We start from the raw sequence: 8,914 nt of genomic DNA, 5'->3' as shown, positions 1-8,914 counted from the left end.
GGTGGGGGGGGGGGGGGGAGAATCCGGCCTTAGAAAATGACTTGATTTTCATCAACAAACAAGTTTTGTTTTTTTTAAATATCAAATTTGTCCTCTATTACATGAATGTATATATACCATCCTCTCACTTTGTGAGGTGTCACTGAAAAGCCTTGGGTTTTAAATGATGCAAAAGACAAGGGTTAAAAAAAAATCTTGTTTATTTCCTTTTGTCTAATAACTGCTGGGGAAAAAAAAAAAAAGGCACCTACACACACCCTGGCACAGGCCCACGCCGCAAGAACCTTCCGAATGACCGAGGTCTGGGAGTCAGGAAACATTCTAACAAAAAACAACCAGAAGGGCTTTCATCTGAACCCCCAGGGTTTCCTTCTTCACGGAATCTCAGCTGGAGCCCGCAAGCAACATGCAGAGCCCGGCCCCACTCTAGCCACAGGGCCAATTCCCTAGCCACCCGGCCAGGAGGCGCTGCGGGCCAGTCCCCCGGGCCACCCGCAGCCCGGGCCCAGCGCTCCCCACCCCCACTCACCACGCGCAGCCCAGCCCAGGCGCGCAGCTCCCAGCTCTGCGCCGCCCGCCGGGGTTACTCTCGGTCATTCCTCTGCACCATCTCGCCCCAGCTTCTCCATCCATGCCCGGTCTTAGGCTGCCCCAAGAGACTAGCAGCAAAGGGCAGGAAGACTGCAGGGGCGGGGGGCGCAGTGCAATGGGCACCCCAGCTCTCGGTTTGTGCAGGCTCACCTTCTAAATCTTATGTTTTTTTTTAAAGAATAAAGCTCGTCCCGCTGCGCCAGGGACGACACCAGCTCTGGTGAGCGCACGGAGACTGTGAGCAGGACCCCCAAGTCAAACAAAGTGAGCAGTATCACCACAGACCCCGTTTGGGACGCCTCCTGGGCAGGTCCTTAGGGAACAAGAACGCCCCATCCAGTCTGAGGACGCACCGGGCGGATCCCCGGGTCAGAGCCCAATTCAGACCAGCTTCTTAAAGCACAGACTGGGGACCAAGCGTAGGCATTCATCCCGGTGGGCGCCCGCCGGCCCGCACCCAGAGGCGTTTCTAACCGGCCCGGGCACTTCCAAACAAAGGGAGGCGCTCGGTGCAGGACCCGTCACTGTCCCCACTCCGGCAGCAGTGCCCCCAGCAGTACCAGGAGCCCCCCAACCCACTGCCCCCAAGGTACTGCTCCCGGGTCTCCAAGCCCAGAGATGCTCCCCGCGCTCACCACAGGGCGAGCCCGGAGAGCAGCAGCGCCGCGTCTTCGGGTCGCCAGAGCTCGTCCTAGAACAACATCCCCACATTTACGGTAACCCCGCACCATTTCAATGCAAGCGGTGGAGGGTGTGGGGGTCCGGACTAAAGTCCCCGCATCCCAGCGCATCCCAAAGCCTCCACAGCCCCGAAACCAAACAATAACGCCTAAGTCGCTGCAGAGCCTCTTACCTGTTTTCCACTTTTGTGTCTTCGTCTCTTTTCCCCACTCCTTGAAAAACCCTTCTGGAGAAGGGGGAGCGCAGGAGCAGAGCGCCCCGAGAAATGGGCTCTGGTGGCCCTGGTGCTGCGGCGACCCCTGCCTTGCCCACCCGCGCCCGGGGGAAGAAGTGTCGGCTCGGCTCGGCGGTCCCGGCCCCACTCTGTCTCCCTCGGAATTACCCGGCTTGTGCCGCGACTAGTTCCTTTTATAGATTCGGCTGCGCTGAGCGCAGAGGTTACTATCGGTCAAAGCCTGTTCTCTCCCTCCCTCCCCGCCCTCTTCCCCCGGCCTCTGTTTTTGTAGCTCAGTCACTCAGCAGAAAGCACGTGGAGCCGCGCCCCGCCCCTTAAACGGGCGATGTCCCGCAGCTCCCCGCAAGGCTGCGGGAGAAAAGTGGGGTTCGGGAGGTGCTGCGGGCATCGCCGGGTCCCCGGTCTGCGCCCCCCGACCCAGCCAGAGCCTGGCAGCCGAGGGCAAGCCGGAAATGCGGGGCCTGGGACTGCTCGGGAGGCTGTCTCTCTCCTTCCCAGAGGACATCGCTTCTCACACTGCTTTCTTCTCCTTTGCTGGGCGATTGGGAACGCCAGGCTGAAAACCACCCGACAACAACCCTTTAGTCCAGCGGTTCTCAACCTGTGGGTCGCGACCCCTTTGGCGGTCGAAGGACCCTTTCACAGGGGTCGCCTCAGACCATCCTGCATATCAGATATTTACATTACGATTCATAACAGCAGCAACATTACAGTTATGAAGTAGCAACAAAAATAATTTTATGGTTGGGTCACAACATGAGGAGCTGTATTTAAAGGGCCAGAAGGTTGAGAACCACTGCTAGTCTTTCTTTCCTTTCAAATGCTTAGGGTTCGGACAGTCCTCTGGAATTGACTGGTTGTTTTATTTTTTTTTTTTCTACCATAAACCCTGACTTTGATATTCAATTAGGCAACCCATTGCCTTTGGGATTCCCAGCCTGGGCCTGCCAGGTCACAGGAAAAGCCAATGGAAAGGGTCTTGCTAAACCGGGGGAGGAAGGAAGCCCACAGGACAGAACCATGGGGACCAGCCCCTTTTTATTTCCAATGTATTGCTCTGTGCCCAGGGATAAATACACAAGGCTTGTATTTTGGCTTCTACAGATTTGCAAAGTGCAGCTAGAGACTCCCATTGGTGTAAAATTATATAACCATCCCAGATCTCCAACTTCTTCCTCTAACTTTGGCTTTTAACAGTCAAGAGCAACATCGCCGCCCGTAACATTTGAGGGGCAGAGGCAAGATTTCAAGTGAAGGCCCACATTCTTATGTCTAAATATTTAAGTCATAAATCAAACCTTAGAAGCAACCTGGAAGGGCAGGTTCACATTCAGACTCCTCACAGTTTGATCTGCATTTTGGCAGGAACATGGAATGCGAGAGCCTGCCCCAGACCCCTTCTCTTCCCACTTCCAGCTCCATCATATTCTGGAAGAGCCTCCAGTATATGCATGTGGACCCCCCGCTGCACAAGCTTCCTCCGTGCACATAGTCAGGCCACAACTTGAGCTCAGGTGCATGCACCTGTGAGGAGGCCCATGCAGACCCTGGAAAGTGCACTTTGGGACCTGAAGGTCAAGGAAATGTGGGGTTCCAAAACTCTGGCATCATGGCCCCATGGCCCTGCGGGCTGCTGACACTTAGGAAGGGATGGAGTTTGTGAAGGACCAGAGCCCAGCCTTCCGAAGCTTAGGGTGCAGGAAAGAGGTCCCCCTTGCCTGGGTGAAAGGACAATCCTGACTAAGAGACTGGGTTCTGGGGTCACATTTGACTGAACCACATGATCCACAGCTTTCTGCCTCCATTTCTTCACCTGTAAAATGGAGAAAATATGTATTCTCTCCCTGCCTCACCGGGGTTTTCTGAAAATGAATTTTGTTCATTCAAGCTCCTTGAAAGAATGGTATTTTAAACAAAGGGGGGCGTGCAGGAGGCAGCTGATTCTCTCTCATCATTGATGTTTCTATCTCTCCCTCTCCCTTCCTCTCTGAAATAAAAATTTAAAAAAGAAAAAAAAGCAATCTCTCTAACTTTCTAGATATAAAGAAAAGCTCCTGGAGGAGGTGTTACCATTTCAAGTGTGATCTGGGGATGCTGCCAGAAGCAATGCTGCTGCTAGGCGGGCCAGCCGGCCTTTGGACAGGTGCTGCAGGTAAGACTTCCTTCTCCCTTCCTGCCTGTTCTTCTCTGACCTGCAACTCAGCGTAATATTCCATCACCAAATTATTCCTTTTGGAATTTTGAAGGCTATGGTTTCCAAGAACACCCCCACTAAGAGTAATCCCTGCCCTAACCGGTTTGGATCAGTGGATAGAGCATCAGCCTGTGGGCTCAAGGGTCCCAGGTTCAATTCTGGTCAAAGGCATGTACCTTGGTTGCGGGCACATCCCCAGTGGGGAGTGTGCAGGAGGCAGCTGATCGATGTCTCTCTCTCATCGATGTTTCTAACTCTCTATCTCTCTCCCTTCCTCTCTGTAAAAATCAATAAAATATATTTTAAAAAAATAAAAAAGATATGGACAAAAATTACTATAGCTACTTTTTAAAAAGAATGAGAAAAGAAATAGAAATATTCCAGCCAAACTGCTGGAAAGACTTCATCTCTACTCCCTCCATTCATTCCCTCTCCAGCCCATTTCAGGCAAACTCTTCTCCCCACCACTGAGTCTGATCTGTCCAAATTCATTAGTGGCCTCCTTAAAAAGAGTCCAAGTGCTTTTTTTTTTTATCATTAAAAAAAAAAAAAAAAAAAGACCTGCTTAATTGGTACTCTGATGACCTCCTTTAAGTGCCTAGGCCACCTGATCTCTGGTATCTGACACTCTTGACCACACCTTCCTTCCTGAAACTAGTTCGCCTGTTGCTGGAATCTGGCTCCCGCCTCTCCTGTCTCTCTGTGAACGTTCTTTTCCTGACTCCTCTTTCCTTATATACATATGTCCCCCGACACTGGTTTCCTTTTAATTTCTATGTGCTGCATGCCCGTGGCCCCACTTAAACCCTGCATCACCAGCTCTCACCTCCTGCTGCACTCCTGGACGCACACAGAGGACCCAGCAGCACCAGCAGTGTGCTAGAGTCTGGCTCAGCCCAGCTCAGAAGACCTGCATGTGTACATCTCTTCCCAACTCAGCAATAAGTGCCTCCCCCTGGGCTTCCTTAAAATCAGACAGTGGTGGGACTCTTTACCCCATTGGAAATGGACACAATCAGGGCTTCCTTTTCTTTTCCTTTTTCAGAAAGCCAGTTGTTGACATTTACCAGCACAACACCGAAAGGGACATTCTGCAAATAAACTCCAAGTTTATTTTTAAATCTTCCCTTTAAATCTCCCTCCTCCACCTGCATTTTAGTTTTTATTTCACTTAATGACATCATCATCCACACACTGACTAGGGGAAATCATAATCATAGTTGCTTAGCTTTTCATCTCTCTGTCCCTATCCTTCTCTTCTCATTCTAAAAGCACCAAAGTCAGGTCGATATCTCTTAAATCTGGCCCTTCATGTCCACCACCATCCCTCCCCTCTCCGCCCCTACCCCTGCCTAAGTCCAAGCCAAATGCCTGGGCTTCTGTCCTGCAGTAACCTCCAAACTGCTGTTCCTGCCTGCTTTTAGTTTCTTCCCCTTCCTATTTATCTTCCCTGCCCAGTGGAGCGATTTTTGCTTGCAGGGGTTGGGGGCAGAGGCGGGAGAAGGAAGCTAAGCAAACCAACACACCCCCCGCCCCCCCAAAAGAAAAACTAATCAATTCTGTTTTCTCCTCAAAGCTTTCTATCATTTTCTATTGCTTACAAAGAAATAGTTCAGGGCGGGAATGGGGGGAGAGAATGGGAGATATCTGTAATACTATAAACAATAAAAAATATATTTAAAAGGAAAAAAAAGAAATGGTTCCTCAAAGTTCCTTAAAAAAACCTACAAAGACCTTTGCAAATATGACATTTAGAGGCCTCTGAAGACTAATTGTAGGCCCCGCATCCCTATCTCATTTCTACCCAGCCCCCCTTCCACAAACTTTCCGTGTCTCTGCTCCTATAGTTTCCCATTGCTTGGAAATCCTTCCCATCTCCACCCTGTCCTCCTGTTTAAGAGTGTGTATGGAAAGAGATGGATGGGATTAAATAACTAACGCTGTATTTTATTACTCTAGAAGCAGGAGGCAAAGGGACAGAGAAGACAAAGGACACAGGAACCACTTCCCCGTTAGATGGAAAGTATGGGATAGAAGGTAGGTAAGAGAGAGGGAGAGAAATATTACAGATATTTTTTAGCTTCTCAAATTAATAGAGAAATAATACCCTCAGCTCAGATCCATTAGTAAGTGTAACAATAGATGTAAGTTTGAAAAGAAAATAATTGGACTCTGTGGATTAAAAGAAACCAAGCATTTCTTATAACAGAAGTGATGTGTCTGCATTCTTCTCTCCTTATTCAGATGCTTTTTGACACTTGTTAAGAATTCATATTCCTGGCTGTGATTTCTGGGATGAGGGATTGTTTTGTTTCTTAGCCAGGAGCTTTCCTTCTCTCCAACATATTGATAAGAGAATAAGGAGAGAGAGAGAGAGAGAGAGAGAGAGAGAGAGAGAGAGAGAGAGAGAGAGAATGTTCCAGATTTCCCTTTTTCTTAGGCCCTGAGCCTCTCTTTTTCTCCTTCAGCACTTTGGGGACATTCCTTCAGAGTAGCATGGTCTTCCTTTGTGGTTCCCCTCAGGGCTCTTGTATCAGGTCTTTGCTCTGTCCTCCTACCAGTACCCTTCATGGCTTCTACAATGTGTCTACACAGAATGCATTGCCTCCTCAAAGACTAACTGCCCAGATGCTGCGCTGTGACCACACCATGGAAGCAGGCCTTTATTTCCCTTCTTTATTGCCATACTCCTGGTGACCGATGTCCAGTGAAATCTGAGCAATTTCTTAGCTGGGCACGTGTCCCAGAAACCAACACGTGCAGAATCACCCCTGAGTATGTACATTGGTGGGGAATGGGTTCCAATCCCAGAGGCTGGGGGCTGCCCACAGAGTTGACCCTAATGCTGATTTCCTCTTGATTGACTCCGCTACCCAGCAGGGCTCAGCCGGAAGTCCCTACATTTGTCTACTTACCACTGGGAGTGGGCCGCCCTGGACACACTACGAGGAAGGGAAAAGAAAGCTAAAGTGAGGGTCTAGTCCTAAGACATCTAAGGAAGTAAAATCGGAGGTAAAAGAAAGAGGGAAATGATATAAAAATGAAGATCACAAAAACTGAGTGTGCCAGTGGTATGTGAATTGGCCCAACTTTCTGCCGGGCAACTCAGCAATATGCATTAAGAGGCTTTGGCCCACTCATTTTACCTGGAGGAATTTATGCTACGGAAAGACACAAGTATGTGGTCAATGATTTATGTTCAAGATGTTTGTCACTATGTTATCTGCAAAGTGAACATTTAAAAAATACTCATCAAACAGCATGAACATTCTAAAGTAAACTGATAAATTCACATAACAAAATCCTATGTGGTCATTAAAAATAAAAATAATATTTTTAAAGGTAGCGATATGGGAAACTGCTTATAAATGTTAATTGATAATGTTATAAATGTTAACTTATAAATGTTAACTGATAAATGTTCATTGAAAAAGTAAAGCTATAGTTATGTGTATATATGATTTCTATTTGGTAAAAATAATTAGTAGTATATTTCTACTCTTTGTAACTGAATGTATATGCATAGGAAAGAATGAAAAGAATCCCATCTAAAGTTAACAGCTTTTTTTTTTTCTGTGGATGGTGGGATTCAAAGCATATTTTTATTCAAGTCTGTGTTTTGCAAAATTTCTGAGATAAACATATGCTATTTTTTAGCTAAGAAAAAAATGGCATTCAGAACAAAGTTTGTAGATAAGCAGTGGGAGGAGGTAATTTACAACTGCAGAAAGGCAAACCATAAATTACCACATGGAAACAGTAAATCCTGACATATTTTAGAAGAATATATACACAGTAATGAAAAACAGAAGAGAATGTGGAGAGATGAAAATGACTAAGACAACTAGAACTTTTGGGTAAGTTTATAAACTTAAAAATAAAATGAAAGGATTTTTAACCAATCCTAGGGTCCACTGCTAAGTGAAAATTCCTTATTTATGTAACGTAGCTGTGTGTCCTCAGACATGTCACCTCACCTCTCTGGACCTCAGTTTACTCATCTATCAAATGGAGATAATAATGGAATCTACCCTATGAGTATTAAATGAATTAGTATATGTGAAGTGCTTTTACTGTGCCTTGCATAAAATAAGTGCTCAACAAATGACAGCTATTGTTATTATTACAATTTATTATCATTACTATTACTACCCCAAACAACAATATAACTGTTCCTCAATGCCCAATAATAACTTAATAAATACGGCTTCTTTCCAAAATTCCAATCTGTGAATTTTTAAATTGATATTTTCAGTTTGATTAACCAATATAACTACTTCATCAACTTGGAGTTCAAATACATATATGGCCATATCTCTTTTTAATCTTTTATTTAACTACTCAAATCCCCACTTGCCTATTAGCAGGAAGTCCAATATCTCTTTCTTGAGATTTCTCCTCCCCAGAATTGCTTAGGAGCCCTGGGGGCTTCCTCAGAGAGCTAGAAAGGCTGGTGAGGCTCTAATTCTTACAACCAGTTGCTCTGTCACTTGCACACGCAATACCACTGAAGACGTGCCTCAAAGTTCACCGCAGGAATTATGTCCTGACCTTGGAACAGCCTTCACCGTGCCCTGCTTTTGGACGCCAGTGTTTATGCTCTTTAGTTTTTATCAGAATTTGCACACTGGCAGCCCGTGGTCGCATCCAGCTTTCTTGACTCATCGCTTGGGTTAAAGTATATTGGAATTTTATTTGAAATAGTTGACAATATTGGAAATATCACACAAAAATCTTTATTTCTTGCTTCTATTGGAAAGATGGGAGGACCTGACCACAGGAGGCCTGTTTCTACAGAGTAACAATTATCTGACATGAAAAGAAATTCTCTCCAGATGGAATATGCCATTTGCATTTTGTCCCCGTCTCCATGAATACTTGTTTTTCTTAGACAGCCTGACTTACCTAAGTATTGGTGAGATTTAAACCTAGCCGAGAGTCCTTTTACGATACAGTTGAACTCTCATCTCTGCGTTCATAAGAATCGCATCTTTTCTTAAAGATAGTAACCCTGAGTTACTACTTTTGCTAGTTTGCTTTATTGTTGTTGTTGCTAATCTCACCCAAAAATATTTTTCCATTGATTTTTAGGGAGAGTGGAACAGGGAAGGAAAGACAGAGAGAAACATCAATGTGAAAGAAACACATCGATTGGTTGCCTCCTGCACAAGCTCTGACCAGGGCCCAGGCTGGGGAGGAGCCTACAACCAAGG

At 46.4% G+C, this 8,914-nt stretch overlaps 1 protein-coding gene across 1 annotated transcript in view; it reads right to left on the bottom strand.

Moving 5' to 3' along the window:
- The window catches only part of ABCA1 (ATP binding cassette subfamily A member 1), a 114,756-nt gene extending 113,035 nt beyond the window's left edge, over positions 1-1,721 (bottom strand). The window contains exon 1 of the mRNA XM_006768731.2: positions 1,445-1,721. The gene's annotated coding sequence lies outside the window, so the exon portion shown is untranslated. The remainder of the gene's footprint in view (positions 1-1,444) is intronic.
- Between the last annotated feature and the right edge of the window lie 7,193 nt (positions 1,722-8,914).

The sequence above is a fragment of the Myotis davidii genome, unplaced genomic scaffold (assembly GCF_000327345.1).
Source record: "Myotis davidii unplaced genomic scaffold, ASM32734v1 scaffold723, whole genome shotgun sequence".
NCBI lineage: Eukaryota > Metazoa > Chordata > Mammalia > Chiroptera > Vespertilionidae > Myotis > Myotis davidii.
The sequence above is the reverse complement of the archived record's forward strand: the minus strand, read 5'-3'. Positions and strand labels throughout refer to the sequence as shown.